This window comes from Callorhinchus milii, unplaced genomic scaffold (genome assembly GCF_018977255.1).
Source record: "Callorhinchus milii isolate IMCB2004 unplaced genomic scaffold, IMCB_Cmil_1.0 Scaffold4, whole genome shotgun sequence".
Lineage (NCBI taxonomy): Eukaryota > Metazoa > Chordata > Chondrichthyes > Chimaeriformes > Callorhinchidae > Callorhinchus > Callorhinchus milii.
The window spans coordinates 57,802,186-57,818,785 of record NW_024704745.1 but is presented as its reverse complement, the minus strand read 5'-3'; the positions used below and the strand labels follow the sequence as shown (position 1 = coordinate 57,818,785).

The following is a 16,600-nucleotide window of genomic DNA, read 5'->3' as shown; positions in this document are numbered from 1 at the left end:
CGCCCTGACCATTTCCCCCCCGCTCGGGTCCTGACCCAACTGTCCAGCGCCTTGGGACGTCCTCCTGACGTGAAAGGCGCTCTATAAATGGAATCTTGTTGTTGTTGTTGTTGTTGTTATACTGCCTTGTTAAATATATTATATTCAATATATTATGGGATTTTAAGTTATCTATGCCTTTGGGATCTTAATCGTGTCTATACAATTCTGCTTCTCCTCAAAAAATGTGTTTCCAATCATTTTTTCACAATCACAATGCCTCTTTAATTTAGAGTTCATATATGTTAACGTATTAAGATGGTAAAATGATGTCTTCACCCAACTAATAAAGTTCCCTCGTACACACTATTGATTAATATTGGAGTGTTTTATAAAATGCTTCATAGGTAAAGGTATCCTTCAAGATAATGTTGCAACTCAATGCAATATTTCAGAATTAATTTAATTACAATGGATGTAACAAATATATTAACTTCAGTTGAACACTTCTAAACCCTCTAATGTTTCTTACAGAACAGATTTTCAGCGAAGGGCCATAGCTTTTGTGATTGTGTGCAAATTTTCTCTTCCAATTGTTCTCTCTTCCGTTCCTGAAGGAGTATGACTCAATTTGCCTTTTGCTGCTTCACACTTCTACCAGTATTGGTCACTTCTGGCTCCTGACGCAAGTGGCAGTTATTACTTTATGAAGCTTGAAGTGACTCATTGCCTATTTAATTGTAAAGGAAATCACAATAGACTCCTATCCTGTCCTCACCTCGCATCCACACATCCGTACTGTCAAACAGAGGTCTCTGGATAGTGAACAGGACAAGCAGTCCTGGCTGATTTTCTCTTCCTATCCCAGTAGCTGAGGTTAATTGTAGCTTCTTTTTGGCCTCTATGAACAAGTGCTTCATTTGGAAGTGGCTAATAATAATAATAATACTTGCATTAGATACAGAAGCAACGTCGCTTTGGGACTTAAATCCACAACCTTCTGAGCCACAAGCAAGCAGATTTACGTACTAGGCCATTGGTAGAGCTTAAACGTATTAGTTAATACATTTATTCCAAAAATTGAAGCCACAAATGTATAGCTCACAGAAAAAAATTGTAAACTGTGTGCACACTGTGATGAAAATAATTAAAACTAAATGCTGCCAGTAATTATTTAGTTCAGCATGCAACATGACAGTTTGATTAGTGGTAACGCAATTTATTTACCCTTCAAATGGCTTTTAATGTCAATCACATTAGCTGCCCAACTTTTGATATTTTGTGTGCATAAAGAACATTTTCTCTTCCTGTCAATAATAACTCAAGGACATGGCAAGTTAGAACACACACAACAGAACAAATCTTCTGAGATGTGCAAATCAACTGCTAGAACAATCTAAGCAAATGGAAAAAAGTAGGTATGCTGAAAGAATAAAATCTTTTTGCTTAAGTAAACATTGCAAAATCTGTGGTTCAATGAATTGATGGGTGGGGGGGACTTGCAGTATGTCCTGTGATAATTATTGCCATCTGCACTACGTTGGATTTTAACTTAAACATAGTGACACATTTTGCTTTTTGCTAGTCGCTAGTAGCATGTTTAAATTCAATTTTAAATTTATTTTTAAGTTATAAATAAACTATGCCTCAGGAATCTATTGAAATAATTCTAGAATATATTGGTCACTCACTTCATGTTTGATGTGTGGGATATTGCAAATTGGCTGCCTCGTTCGCCGACAAATACACAGTCATTGTATATCAAAGCAAAATCCTGTGATGTCTGCAAGACATCTCGATAACATGATAAGATGCTATATCGAATGCAAGGAATATTATTATTACCATTACAGAAGATAAGAAAATTGGTAAATGAAATGAATGGAACTAGTCCTGCTTTGGTTTTTAGTCCAACAACAAACTCTAACATTAATCTAATAGGATTACCCACAAATACAGATTATTTCCACTGGTCGGTGAGTCGGTGACTGGAGGGCTTCAATTTAAGATTGCTAGCAAACGAGGAAATGGGGAGATCACAATTTTTTTCATGCACAGAGTATATACATAGAGTCCTGTAGCTCAGTGGTTAGAGCACTCGCCTTACAAGCGAGACACCTGGGTTCAATTCCAGGCAGGGTGAAACCTTGGGTAAGTTTCGTTACTCCACACGCCTAATAATAATCCTTCAAAACAAAATAAATAAATAAATAGGTCATTTTCAATCCAAGACTGTTTGTGGGACGCTGCTGTGTGCAATTAGCTGCCGCGTTTCACCCACAAATATACCGTCAATTCACTTTACAGCATATTCCGTGAAGCGCTTTGAGACATTTAGAAAATGTGAAATGCACTATATCAAATACAAGGATTATTATTATTATTTAAATCTAGCCATGAGTGTCTCTGGATGATTCACATTCCAATGACCACTTTCTCCCTTCGTTTGGAGACAATAATTTTGATTGTTAATGCTCCTACCGCCAATACCAGAAGCAAGATGTTGACATTAACCCATATTGCACTTCTCTGCAGCACAATATATTGAGCTGAATCACAGATTCCTTTTTCCACTTCAACTTTGCTTCTAAAAAAAATCAAGAAAAAGAAATCCTGCAGAGACAAAGCTTTTGAAAATAATCTTTGATACTTCCGTGCTATTCACTCAAGTCTGGTCTCACAAACACAGCATTCAATGAGTGAGTAGCATCGAGTCTCCACCTGCTACCACATTGGTACAACAACAACATGCACTTACATAGCACCCTCCATGCAGGGTAGAGTCTCAGAGTGCTTAAAAGTGCCAGAGCCTGACTCCGAGCCGGGGGTGAGGGGGGAGGTAGCTGTAAGCACGGTCAAAGAGGAAGGTTTTCAGGTGGGACTTGGAAGAAAGAAGGGGGCAAGACAGAGGGATTGAGGGAGAGTGCTCCAGAATTTTGGGGCGTAGTGGCTGAAAGCGTGACCTCTGATGATGGAGTGGAGGGTGCGAGAGACGAGCAGGAGGCCGGTGCCAGTCGAGCAGAAGTGGTGGGCGGAGGATTGGGGATTTTGGAGGTCGGAGAGGTAGGGAGGTGCCAGGGAGTGAAGGGATTTGAACACGAATGTGAGGATCTTGAAGTCGAGCTGTTCGGTGATGGGGAGCCAGTGGAGCCTGGCCAGAACTGGTGAGATGTGGGTACAGAGTTTGGTCCGGGTCAGCATGCAGCCAGCAGAGTTCTGAATGAGGCTGGATCCTCTAAATAGTGGAGCTATCAATACAGCCAATAATAAACTCCAGATGTAGATCGGAAAAGGCTGTCCTGTCGACTTAAAAATAGGCTGAACTATTGTCTGAGATAACAAGAAATTATAGGATATCTCTGGCAATAGTCCTTGTCATACAGTCAAAGCAGACACTCCAATGCAGTGCAGACGGACTGCTGCCATGTTGGGTGAGACATTCAGCCGAGGCCCCATCTAGCTGTTCAGGTGGACAAACAAGATCTCATGGCACTATTTGAAAAGAAAACAGAGTTTCTCCCAGTCCTGGCCAACAATCCCCAAGTAAAACTGGTCATTCACTTAGTAACTATTCGTGAGACATTGTGCACAAATTGGCTGCTGCGTTTGCTCAAAAAACAGTCCCTCCACTTTCCAGTATATTCTGTGAAGCGCTTTGGGTTATCTTCCCTATTAGGAATGGCTCTACATGTAAGGATTTGTTTATTTACTGTAGTTATTTTTGTTGAAGTCATATGCAAACAATGCAAAGTAATTTTGACTTCAGATTCTGATGCTTTGAATTTTTCTGTCTCATTAAATCTCAGAGCATCTACTTCAATGGCTACCCACTCTTGTTAAATGATGTCACCTAACTACTTTGTTACAACATTTTCTCCATCTTTATGAATATAATTTGACAAACTTTAATGCAAGTTATACTGATGTGAAAAACACAACGTTTAAGTAAACTTTGAAATTATCACCTGGCTGAAGATTGCGATACAAACTCATCTTTAACTGTGCCTTTGGCACAATAGTTTGGTTAAAAATTGGCACCGCAAATGTGGATTCCTTCTTCACAGTAATGGCTCTGATTGTGGTGCTGCTTGATAAAACACCAGTTGAGTTAAACGATGTTACTTTTAAGACCAGAAAGGATCTATATAAATGTAATTTGTTGTTGTCTGTTGTTGGGACGTCCTCCCGATGTGAAAGACGCTATACAAATCTTGTTGTTGTTGTTGTTGTTCTTCTTTAGCTGCATTGATACACCACTCTCACAATCAGAAACAACAAGAACAACTTGCATTTATATAACGTCCTTCACACGGGTTAGCTTGACAGCGATTTAGCTGTTGCCGAGCCAGGGGGAGAGGAGGTGACCATGAAACAACAAGTGGCAAGGAACACTGAAATCTTCCAGTGTCCCCGAGAGGGGGAATGGGGAACTCACTTCATTGCGCTTTTCACCCCATCATTACATTGCATTTTGTAGCTTAAATGTTAGCAAATACTTTTTCATGCAGATGGTGGCCTTTTAACCAGGCTGAGCTAGAAGGAAGAGGAGGCCTGGAGCAATTATGAAGATTAAGCTGCTTCCAGCTCCTGGTGAGGTAAATCAGGTTCCATTAGCGCGTGGGTGCCCAGACGATCACTCACGGAAGCTTAACATCCCTCCAGCAAATTACAGCTTTAATTAATAGCCGACCTGCCAACCAATGTATTTTTTTATTGAATGAGTAGGAATGAAATGGTTACCTTTAGAATTGCAAGGATTTAAGTGACATGGGTTTATGTCCACAACTCTCCACAATCTAAGTGCTACACGGCAACGAGGGTTTAAAAACCAAATTGTTACACAGAAATTTAGTTTTTTCGGTGTATAGGGCGGCAAACAGCATTGCTAGACAAATAGGACCGTCCTATCTTACTGGAGAAGAAATGGTGTGTGTGAGACGGAGGAATTTAATACAGGGATGAGGAATGAAAGAAAAAACGTAGAAACGTATATTTGATTTTAGAAAAAAAATAGCATGGAAGATATAAAACTCACAACTGAAGTCATGGGTGGCAATGTAATAATAATAATGATCATTATATACAGTATTCATTCCCAAAACTGATAAATAATAATCCGTGCATTTGGTATATAGCGCCTTTCATGCAGGAGGATGTTGCAAAATGCTTCACAGGGTATGTTGGATACTCCTTTGAGAGTAAATTGACAATTAACAAAAAGGTCAATAGGAAGAATAGAAGCAGAATTAAAAACAAACAAAATACATTCTGGAACAAAAGAATATGAGGCTATAATGAGGCAAATACCAAGACCACTATAGTTAACTGGCAACCTGAGGCATAATTGGAACTGGTTTGAACGGGATTTCACAGTATTTGCCTAAGCCACCAATATGCTGCAGCAGCCAAGAAAACAGCAAGAAAACAGCAAGCTGCTATTTTTCTAAATGTAGCAGGGGAAGATGCCAGAAATACATTGAGACCCTAGAAAGGGATATATGCATACCTTCAGATGATATAATGCATATTATGAGAGAAAGGTGTATGGACACCGTTGACAGATATAAGTTTGGCACAAGAAAACAAGGGTCTGCGGAAACATTTATCCAATATATTGCTGTATTAAGGTCACTCAGCAAAACATGCAACTATGAAGCCTTGAGAGCAGAAATGATTAAAGATCGAATTGTGATAAAGATTGAAAACAGAATATCATATAATAATCCTTGTATTTGATATAGCGCCTTATCACATCTTCAAGATGTCTCAAAGCGCTTTACAGTGTATACTGTAAAGTGAATTGACTATATTTTGTGGGTGACAGAATATGGAGCAAGCTTCTGAAACAGGAAGACTTTACAGAAAGTGGTACAAATAATAAACATAAAAGAAACGTCCAAAGCACATATGAAAGAGTTTAAGCAAAATGAGGAACGAGAGATGGAAATTGATGAAGTGGCGAGGAGAAGGAGTTGGAATAAAACAGATGAAGAGTACGGAGTACACCGGTATACAGACCTAGAGAAAAGATGTATAACAAGTAGACATGTGAGCAATGTGGACTAGAACATCCTTTCAGAAAGTATCCAGAAGGGAAAGTGTATTATATTTATAACAAAAATGGGCATTACGCCAGAAAGTGCAGAAATAAACAACAAAGGACAGAGAGGAACAGGGCACAGATCACAGGGGAGTAGAATGACAGGAAGCAGAGAATATAGGAGGACGAGTGACTATCTGAGAACTAGGATTGCACAAGTGCAATTAAGGGATGGGGAAATGTTGAGCAGCTCGGAGGTGGAATCTAATAGTAGTGAGGAGGAAGAAGAATATAATATTGATACATGGAAATTACCCCCACCCTTCAGCTTTTCAGCCTAGCAGTGGGTGGGAACCCGGTTGTTGGTCAATTGGCGGATCACTTTGCCGGGGGTAATAATTCCGTTAAAAAAATTAAAAATTAAATTGGTCACTCAGTCCACAACTGTTTGTGGGACACTGCTGTGCGCAATTGGCTGCTGCGCTTTGCCCAGAAAACATACAGTCAATTCACTTTATAGTGTATTCTGTGAAGCTCTTTGAGACGACTCGAAGATGTGATAAGGCGCTATATCAAGTGCAAGGATTATTATTATTACAGGAAAAATGGATAGAGAAGAAAGAGAGGGTAAATGGGTGGTATTGCTATGGTGCATGAAAAGGGAAAAACGCATACAATGCAAATTGGGCACTGGAGCACAAGCTAGTGTGATGTTAGTATATGAGGAGTATATGAGGCTGGGAGAAACACAGAGGGAAATGTTGGAAATAGGAAAAGGAAGGTTATTAGCATACGGCAGAAAGTAGAAAGAGTAGAAGTAGAAACAAGGTATAAAAGTAAAGTATATAAAATACTATCTACATAGTTAAAATGCAGACAGATACATTGTTGCATCTACAGGACAGAACTAAAATGGAACTGTTGAAAAGAATACAAAATGAAGAAAGAAAATAAAAGATTAGAAACAGAGGAAATAATAGGAAAACACAAACACGTTTTGGGTAATAGAGTGTAAATGAAAGGGGTGTATGAGATAAGAATAAAGGACAAAGCAAAACCAGGAATACAGCCACTGAGCCAAGTGTACCAAAACAAGGACAGGATGAGGCAATCATGTGGCACGAGAAACCCCAGCAAGCTTGGACAAAAATAGGAACAGACTTGTTTTAATACAAAGAAAAGTATCTTGTAGTCGTGGATTACACGTCCTGTTATCTTGAATATGCTGAACTACCAGACATGACCGCAGAAACAGTAATAAATAAAATACAAGGTACGGACGGAATACAGAAATAGTGATAATTGACAATGGACCACAATTTGTAAATTAAGTATATAGGAAATCTATAAAGGGTTGGGGAATCGAGCACTGAACAGCATCCACAGAGCAATGTTTGGTGGAGAGAACAGTGTAGACAATCATTTTTGTAAAGGAACACACCAATACAGACCAATGAAAGATCACTGGCACAAATATTAATGTCAAGACGATTAAGGGACAGATTAATATGCAGAGAAAACAGATTCAAACTGCAACTGCAAAGAAAGACTAGAAATGCAAATTGAAGAGAGAAGGGAAAGAGAAAAGCTTTGAAATAAAAGAGAAGGTGTGGTTCAGAAAGAAGAATATCAAAACAGAGCGGTGGACAAAAGGAAAAATAGTGAAACAACCAAGGATTGTATAGAAGACAAGAAAGGAAACCGATACAGAAGAATGTCATGCGAGATGAGAAAAAGAGCTGCGGATGAACAAGAAAGCTGAACAACAAGAGATAATCAAAGATGTACCAGAAGAAAAAGAGACAAAGCGGACAAGATCGGGAAGAGAAATTAGACAATCAGCAAGATTAATAGAAGGTTAAAGAAAAACTGAAGAAAGGAAGATGTTGGATACTTCTCTAAGTGTAAATTGGCAATTAACAAAAGGGCCAATAATAACAACAACAAGAACAAAATTACATTTGTATAGCGCCTTTCACGTTGGGAGGTCGTCCCGAGGCACAGTCAGTGTTTCAGACCTGAGGTGGGAGTCGGGATTGGGGAGGGTGGAGGGCAGGGGAGGAAGCACGGTGATCAAAAGCACGGTTAAAGAGGAGGGTCTTGAGATGGGTCTTGGGAGGAAAGGGAGGGGGTGAGACAGAGGGACTGTGGGATGGATTTCCAGAGTAGCAGAAGGCCTGCCCGCCAATAGTGGGCCGGACGAGGCGGTGGACGTGAAGCAGGCAGAAGCCCACTGATAATAATAACAACAAATTACACTTGTATAGTGCCCTTCATGTCAGAAAGATGTCCCAGGGCGCTGGACAATCAGGAGTTTTGGATCCGAGCTGGGAAATGGGGTCAGAAGGAGAGGAGGGCAGACGGAGTAGGGGTAGGAGGATGGCTGAAGGCATGGTTGAAGAGGAAGGTCTTCAGACAGGACTTGAAGGAGGCAAGAGAGGGGGTGAGGAGGAGGGATTGCAGGATAGAGTCCAGAGTGTGGGGCAGAGATGCTGAATGCCTGACTGCGAAAGATGGGGTGGAAAGTGTGGGGTACCTGAAGCAGGCCAGTGACCGCTGAGCAGAGGGAGCAGACAGGCTGATAGGGGTTATAAGGTCAGAAAGGTAGGGGGGAGCGAGACTGTGAAGCTAGAAGGGTAAGAAGTACAAAAGGACACTGAGTGGGACAAAGTGCGTGGTTTAGAGAGGTGGATTGACAAATTAAGCTTACTAACACATCCTTGATTTGGATTGAATGATATTACAGGGGATGCTTTAAAGTGAGGTGACTGTGTTTTGTGAATGTTGTGATGGGTCACTCAGTCTGGATTAAATTAAAGAGACACAGGGGTCATTGCGATATGTTTCAGGGGAAGGGGAAATACCAGGGATCTCACTCCAGATACCTAATCCTGATGGCAAATGTGCACAGCAGGACAGAATTAGATTCATTTGTAAAAGCCCTTGTAATACAACAGTTCTAAATTTAGGCTTCAACTCCAGGACTACTGGCGTCCTGATCGACTGCCTGTCCGACATCAAGTCCTGGACGAGGGTCAACTTTCTCCAACTCAACGTCAGCAAGACCGAGGCCCTCCTGATTGGCTCCCGCCAACACCTCTGCACCTCAGGCGCTGGCAGCATCAGCCTCCACGGCTACACACTCAACCTCACTAAGCCAGTCAGGAACCTGGGTATCTTGTTAGACCCTGAACTGTCCTTTCTTCCCCACATTCACGCCATGACCGGCACTGCCTACCACCACCTCCACAACATTGCCAGACTCCGCCACTGCCTCACCCCTCAGGCTGCCAAAACCCTCAACCATGCATTCGTCACATCAAAGCTCGATTATGGAAACTTCCTCCTCATCGGCCTTCCCAACACTTCCCTTCACAAGCTGCAGATCATCCCAAACTCTGCAGCTCGTGTACTCTCACGCACCAGGCACCGTAACGCCATCACTCCCACCCTCGCCCAACTCCACTGGCTCCCCATCCCCCAGAGGATCGAGTTCAAGATCCTCGTCCTCACCTTTAAGGCCATCCATGGCCTTGCCCCCTCCTACCTCTCTGACCTGCTGACTCCCTACCAACCTGCCCGCTCCCTCCGTTCATCAGGCCACGGCCTGCTCCATGTCTCCCGCCCGACCCGCCCTACCATCGGTGGCCGGGCTTTCAGCCTCTCTGCCCCCAAACTCTGGAACTCCATCCTACACTCCCTTCACCTCGTTTCCTCTCTTGCCTTCTTCAAAGCCGGTCTCAAGACCCTCCACTTTGATTGTGCCTTCGGTCGCCCTCCCACCTCTCTGCCTTCCCTCACCCCTACACCACCCCTCCCCCATGCTCGGGCCCCAACACTTGATTGTTCAGCGCTTTAGGACGTCCTCCCGACATGAAAGGCGCTCTATAAATGTAATTTTGTTGTTGTTGTTGCTTGAGTATGAAGAGCTGGCACTGGGGTGTGGTACCAGGAGGCTGCAACATCTTTCAAACAATAACTCAAGACACCATCAGAAGACAAAGGGTGAGCAGAGAAAATTGAAGGAAAGATCAAGAGACCTAAATTATTAAAGGTATTCTCTCAGGTGTAACATAGACACCACAAAGTTATTAACAATTTTTTTCTTCAGTCAAGTTTCTTTAAAATACTGACATTTATACCGTTTAACGTGTGACATGCAACATTAGCAAAAAAAAATTCCAAACATAATAAAGGGATGGCAATCAAACTGATAAACCAAAAGTATTTCAACCCAAAGACATTTTTTATTCCTTGTATCAAAGTTGTTACAACTTGTCTATTTGAGGCACAGTGGATGAGGTAAGTGTCTGAACACAAAATGTGAAAGTAACACCATTATAATTCAAGAAGAGGGTACATATCACACTTGATGTTTATAACACTTCCAGTTCATTGGGTTTCAAATTTGTTTATTCTTTAGGGCAAACACAACTCTTTCCTGTCAGGCTGTACTACAATTTTGTATGTTTCATATTTCCCCCAAAAATGGAGAAATTCTTGTTCAATTAATTTGCTAACAATAAACTAACGCTTGCTGGCAAAAAAAAATGCAAATGTTTGACATTAATATACCTTTTCTGATGAGTGTATTTACTCATTTTGATTCCTATTTAAAAACCCATTTTCTACTTGTGCTTAGATTAATTTATTTTGTTACCATTCCAAAATATTGGGTATTACAGGACCTAGTAATGTACACCAACTGTAGGCAAAGGTTACAAAATTCAAAAGCTGGCAACAAACCTCAAAATAGAATATGAAAAAAAATAATTTTCAACATTTCAGAAGGATATGCAACAAGAAAGTGGCACACCTGACTTGGGAGTATCTCTGTCCTTGTCAGCAGTTCTCATGTTTGGGCACATAAGCCAAGTGATTAAGTTAAAGTTGACAGCAACTTCAGTAAATGGCGATATCCATCTATAATCCTCGACACCCGCTATGACACTGTCCTGCTCAGTCTAGTCTCCCTGAGTAAGAACTGCTTTCTTGTGAATTAAATTAAATGTTAAATATCTATCTATCTGTAACCTTCTTTTGTTAAATAGGCAGTGTGAACTATTTAGCAAAAGTGCAAGTAAAAAGTGTTATTGTGCCAAGACTAGACAATTGCAATGTGCATGTGTATATTTTGGAGTCCCTTAGCTCAGTGGTTAGAGCACTCGCTTTGCAAGTGAGAGACATGAGTTCAATTCCAGGCAGGGCGAAACCTTGGGCAAGTTTCCTTACTCCACCCGCTTAATAATCCCTCCAAAAAACAAAAACAATAATCAAAATTGGTCATTTTCAATCCATGACTGTTTGTGGGACATTGCTGTGCGCAATTGGCTGGGACGTCCTCCTGACGTGAAAAGCGCTATATCAAATGCAAGGATTATTATTATTATTATTATTATTATTTTCCCTTTGCTCCTCTTGTATTTACAAAATGCATTTTATATTTTGTCTATGGCAGAAATTATTTATAATAGCTCCAGCACATTGGCAGAATAAAATATTTTATTACAAGTTATTTCAGATTGGAGACCCGAATGCGTATCAAGTCTATCGCTTCCTGTGACTTTGAGGGCTTTATTTTTCTTGTGGCAGTGAGAAACAATCTTGAGCTTTTTATTTTCGGTTCAGGATTCATGAAACAGAATCATCTTATAATTAATGTTTTTACATTTAGAAATCGTCCTCAATTTTGCCAAATATAAAACCCACACTGCTTTGCAACTCTCATGCATTAAAGATGAGTGCATGCAATGTGTTACCTGTCAATCAAAAGAACATTTTGTTTCATTTCTAATGCAAACCTAATAAAGGTTGAAAGATTAAGTCTGATGAACTACCTAGCTTACCTCAATGCAGCTCTGCCATAAGTAGACTGTTTTTTTGAAGTTATTTTGAGTCTCATTTTAAAATGGTTGCTTTATGGATTTAAATTGTAAATACTGCAGCAATTTTGGAATTGTTCTGGAAATCACAGTGTTCTACATGACAAAGTGACCCTTATACTATATTCTAATAATAATCCTTGCATTAGATATGTTGCCTTATTACGTCAATGAGACGTCTCAAAGGCTTTACAGAGTATATTGTAAAGTGGATTGACTGTATATTTCGGGGACGAAATGCAGGAGCCAATTGCGCACAGTAGTACCCTATAAACAGTCTTTAATTGTTTTTGGGGGGAGGGATTATTACCGCCGGAAAGCGATCCACCAACTGACTGGGTACCTATAGTTACTGCTAGATAACAACAACGATTACATTTGAATAGCACTTTTCACGTCGGGAGGACGTCCCAAGGCGCTGGACAGTTTTCAGCATTTCAGACCCGAGCTGGGGTCAGATAAACAGGCGTGTGGAGTAAGGAAACTTGCCTAAGGTTTGGCCCGGCCAGGAATTGAATCTGGAGCCATTATCATTATTTGACCTTACACCCGGTATTGTAGTCTTCTCGAGGATGTTGTCAATGTCCCTGTATAAATGCGTTAGTAAGTGTTTTAAATAATCATAGAACAAAATGCAGTTGATTTTTTAAAATCAGAAGTGCTTCAAAAATGTGTTTGTAGCAATCAGGTATTGTATGTCTAAAATGTGGCAAATAGTCCAAATAACACTGTCTTATTGCTACTGCCACACAAAAAAGTGCAAGTCTTTTTTCCTTCTCAGTGTCTTCATGCCATATACAATTCAAGGGATAAGCTGCTGACTTGATTTCCTTTATTCAGGAGGTGCATGTGTAGTCAGGATGATTCAATCCCAATGCCCTTCTGCCTCAAGGTGAGTCCCTTTGCTCAGAGATTTCCTTAATTGTGTTGGGAATCTCAGAGATGAGTCTGCAGCCAACCACTCCACCAATACTTCATGTCACCACAATAGATAAACTCTGAGTCAAAGTACTGGATTATTTTATGAATTTTCCAGAATGTCAAAACACAGGTTATAAAAACTCAATTGTTTGTTGTTTTCTGCAAGTCTCAAGGGTTGAAAAACATTCACTGCTAAGCTCAGAACTTTTAGGTCCAGTAATTTGATTTTAGGCCCAGTAATTGAGGAACATTCTCTCTTCCTCCCCCCTCCCTCACAACTTGGGCACAATGGCTCAAACCAAATATTTCTCTGCCTCAATAGCTGGTCTGATTTCTCTGGATTGGGTGGTTTGGTAGAGTTTGAAGGGGTTGCAGGGTGGGACAAGATCATGAGGCTAGGATAAGGATCTTGAACTCGATCCAAAGGGGAATGAGGAGCCAGTGGAGCGGGTAAGGATATGGTGATAGGCTTGCGGAGATAGGCACGTATATGTGTGTCTGCAGGGGGAGGGAAATAAAGAGTTAAACTTAGCGTTCTGAATAATTATCTTTTCACATCATCTTTATAATGGTTTTCCCATCATATAATTAAAAAAAATTGTTATTCTTGGTGTCCCCGTAAAATAACCTCTAAAGTATGCTGGTTATTTTTTGAAATACCAGCAAAATTATGTAATGATTTATCTGTCCAATAGTACATTGATTTTTGAATAGGAAATCTCACGGCTGGGACACCTTTTAAAAAACAATTACAAAGCAACATTTGTTGTCTCTTGTTTTTTCAATATGTTCGTTTGAATTGTTTGCTAATCATTGCACCAAGAGAACTGTCTGGAAGCCATTAGAGGAAAACACTGTCCTGCGAGTGTGTGTGTGTGTGTGTGTGTGTGTTGCGTGTGTGTGTCTTGTGTGTGAGTGTATTGCATGTGTGTGTGTTGAATGTGTGTGTGTGTGAGTGTATTGCATGTGTGTGTGTTGAATGTGTGTGTGTGTTGTGTGTGTGCGTGTGTGTTTGTTGCATGTGCGTGTGTATGTGTGGTGCATGTGTGTATTGATTCCGTCACACCATTTCCCCATGTGGTCATGTCCATTCACAATTTAAATCTACACAAAACCAACAGAAACACATTAAATAAAAATCATGTGATTCACAATCCCTATAGCTATTTTCTTATCAAAAAATGTGCTCCTAATGACTCACAATAGGACAGATATGAGGCTTTTTTCAGCCCTCATTTATTTTCTGTAAACTTTTGAATATTTAGGGCAATTTTCCTGCAAAATATACTCATTACTACAGTAGTACAATGCTGGGACTAATCACTCAGATGCTATTTTAAAAAAGTTAGAACACTTTTAATTGAAAGATAACGCTGATTATGAATTACTGCATGTGGTCCTTTAAGCTGTGAATACACTAAATATATATATATATTTTACGTTTGTCCCCTGGGCCAAATTAGTCCCATAACAAAATATCCCCAAGCATAAAGTGTAGCGTTGTAACACAGCTTCCTAAATGTGGGTCAAAGACACGCGCAAGTTCATAATCAAATTCCACGCCCCTCAAACCACCAAAGGCAACAAAGGCACTAGTTTCAGTGTTAATAATGTCATGATCTGACCCCATCTCGCCAGTTCTGGACAGGTTCCACTGGCTCCCCATCACCGAACGGATTGACTTCAAGATCATCACTCTCGTCTTCACTCTCTGGCACCTCCCTACCTCTCGGACCTCTTCTCTGCCTAATCCACCACAGGACGCTTCTGTTCGACTGGCACTGGCCTCCTGCTTGTCCCACACACCGTCTGCTCCAACCTTGGAGGTCGCGCTTTCAGCCACTACGCCCCGAAACTCTGGATACCCTCTGCCTTGCCCCCTCTCTTGCCGTTTTCAAGTCCTGCCTGAAAACCTCCCTTACAGCTACCCTCCCCCGCCCTCCACCCCACCGGCTCCGAGCCAGGCTCCGCCACTGTTAAGTTCTCTGAGACACTACTCTGCGTAGAGGGCGCTATGTAAGTGCAAGTTGTTGTTGTACATCATCAAGATGCTGGATTGACATCCCTAACCAAGAGTATAAATATATAACCTTAGTACAGACAGTGCAATTTTTGGGAGAACAGAATACATCTTACAGGGTGGCGTTGTGAGGTTTGTCTGTAAACAATATAATTCTTAAGCTAATTTATTGCATCTTTTTCTGTGAATCAAACTAGGACATAACAACCGTGATACAATTCTAATTTAGGCATTCCTCCCCCCCCACACACAGTGTGTTTTTCCCTCTAATGTATTAGTCAGCTCATCCTGTTGTTTTATTCATGCAAATTTGTTAACCTCCTGGGAAATAAAGAAATTCATAACATAAACTGCTAAAGTAAAAATCGGCTGAAGCAGATCAAAATCTACATGTTGATGAAAAAACAGTTACTAGTTCTGAGCTTTGTTTCCGATTTTGTGAGAATTTTATTTTGTTACACAACACACATTTGTAAAAAGCACATTGACAGCCCTTTGGGCAGGTTGATTTTGAGGCAGCCTGCTCTGAATATTCAATTTCCATAGCTGCCATCCTGCATTTTGAAACATAGGAATATATACAGGACTGGAAGACCATTAAAATCCATCTGATGGGTCCCAAAGTTTAAATAAGATTCCTGCAGAACTCTATCTCGCTTACTCCTCAATTGAATTTCTCAACAAACAGTTATCTAATTCACTTTTGTATCTGTTGGCACAATCTGCCTCCAATGCCTCCTTGAATACATTCAACATTTTATGTGTAAACTAATTACATGTAAGCTTCTCCCTCTTGAGTAAAATGCATATTCTCTTTCTTGACCACATTAAACACTTGGATTTGGGTATAAATCTTGAATAATTCAACAAGATCTTCTTTGAGCCTTCCCTTCTTTACTGTGGCCTTCTCACCTTTAGTGTGAACACTTTTAATGCCTTTCATATCTCAGAGGCCCTAAATTCCACTTCTTAAAATTTAGGATTGTGTAGAATTGGGGAACATTGTTTAATTTAGTTTTAACTGGAAGGTGGGTTCTTCCCAAGGGCAAAACCTTGTACAAGTTTCCTTACTCCACACGCCTCTATTTACCTAGCAGTAAATAGAAATCCAGTTGTACCTCACTTAGTAGATCACTTTCCGATGCTAATAGACCCTTCAAAAATAAATAACTAATAATTTGGTCCCTCAATTCCCGACTGTTTGTGGGACACTACTGTGTAAAATTGGTTGCTGCGGTTCGCCCACAAAATATACAGTCAATTTACTTTACAGTATATTCTGTGAAGCGCTTCGAGGTGTCTCAACAACGTATTAAGGCGCTATTTCAAATGCAAGGATTATTTATTATCTCTTTATTATTATTTATGCAGTTCTTAAAAAAGGAAGGCTACAACTGACCACAACTTATTCTTCAAATGTGACAGGTTAAGACTAACTTGAAAATTGGAAGTAACTGTAACAAGAACAGATGTCTCACAATTTTGATGGATGCCAGCACAGGAAGACTTAGTGAAATTGTCCTGGATACCAACAACAGGTAACAGATTTTAACAAATTTGTTTCAGGAAGTGATGGTTAATTCTAAATTTAAATGTATGAATACAATGAATACTTGTAGACAAAAGTATTGTCTGAGATGTCTGCTTTCTTGTTAAAAATAAGCAGTTACACTTATCTGCGTATCGTTTAATAGCACTGAAACGTTAGAAAGGTGATACACGAAGCCTCATTACTGGTATATTTTATATCTTAGTCTG

At 40.3% G+C, this 16,600-nt stretch overlaps 1 protein-coding gene, 1 long non-coding RNA gene and 1 other non-coding gene across 12 annotated transcripts in view; 2 read left to right on the top strand and 1 right to left on the bottom strand.

The window, feature by feature from the left end:
* dlg2 (discs, large homolog 2 (Drosophila)) overlaps positions 1-16,600 on the bottom strand; it is a 430,051-nt gene that overhangs the window by 65,646 nt on the left and 347,805 nt on the right. The gene's annotated exons all lie outside the window — the stretch shown is intronic.
* On the top strand, positions 2,051-2,122 carry trnav-uac. The gene has a single exon. It is a non-coding gene; the product is annotated as a tRNA-Val (tRNA).
* LOC121848877 lies at positions 9,945-16,373 on the top strand. The gene is made up of 3 exons (XR_006085005.1): positions 9,945-10,073; positions 12,742-12,793; positions 16,268-16,373. It is a non-coding gene; the product is annotated as an uncharacterized LOC121848877 (long non-coding RNA).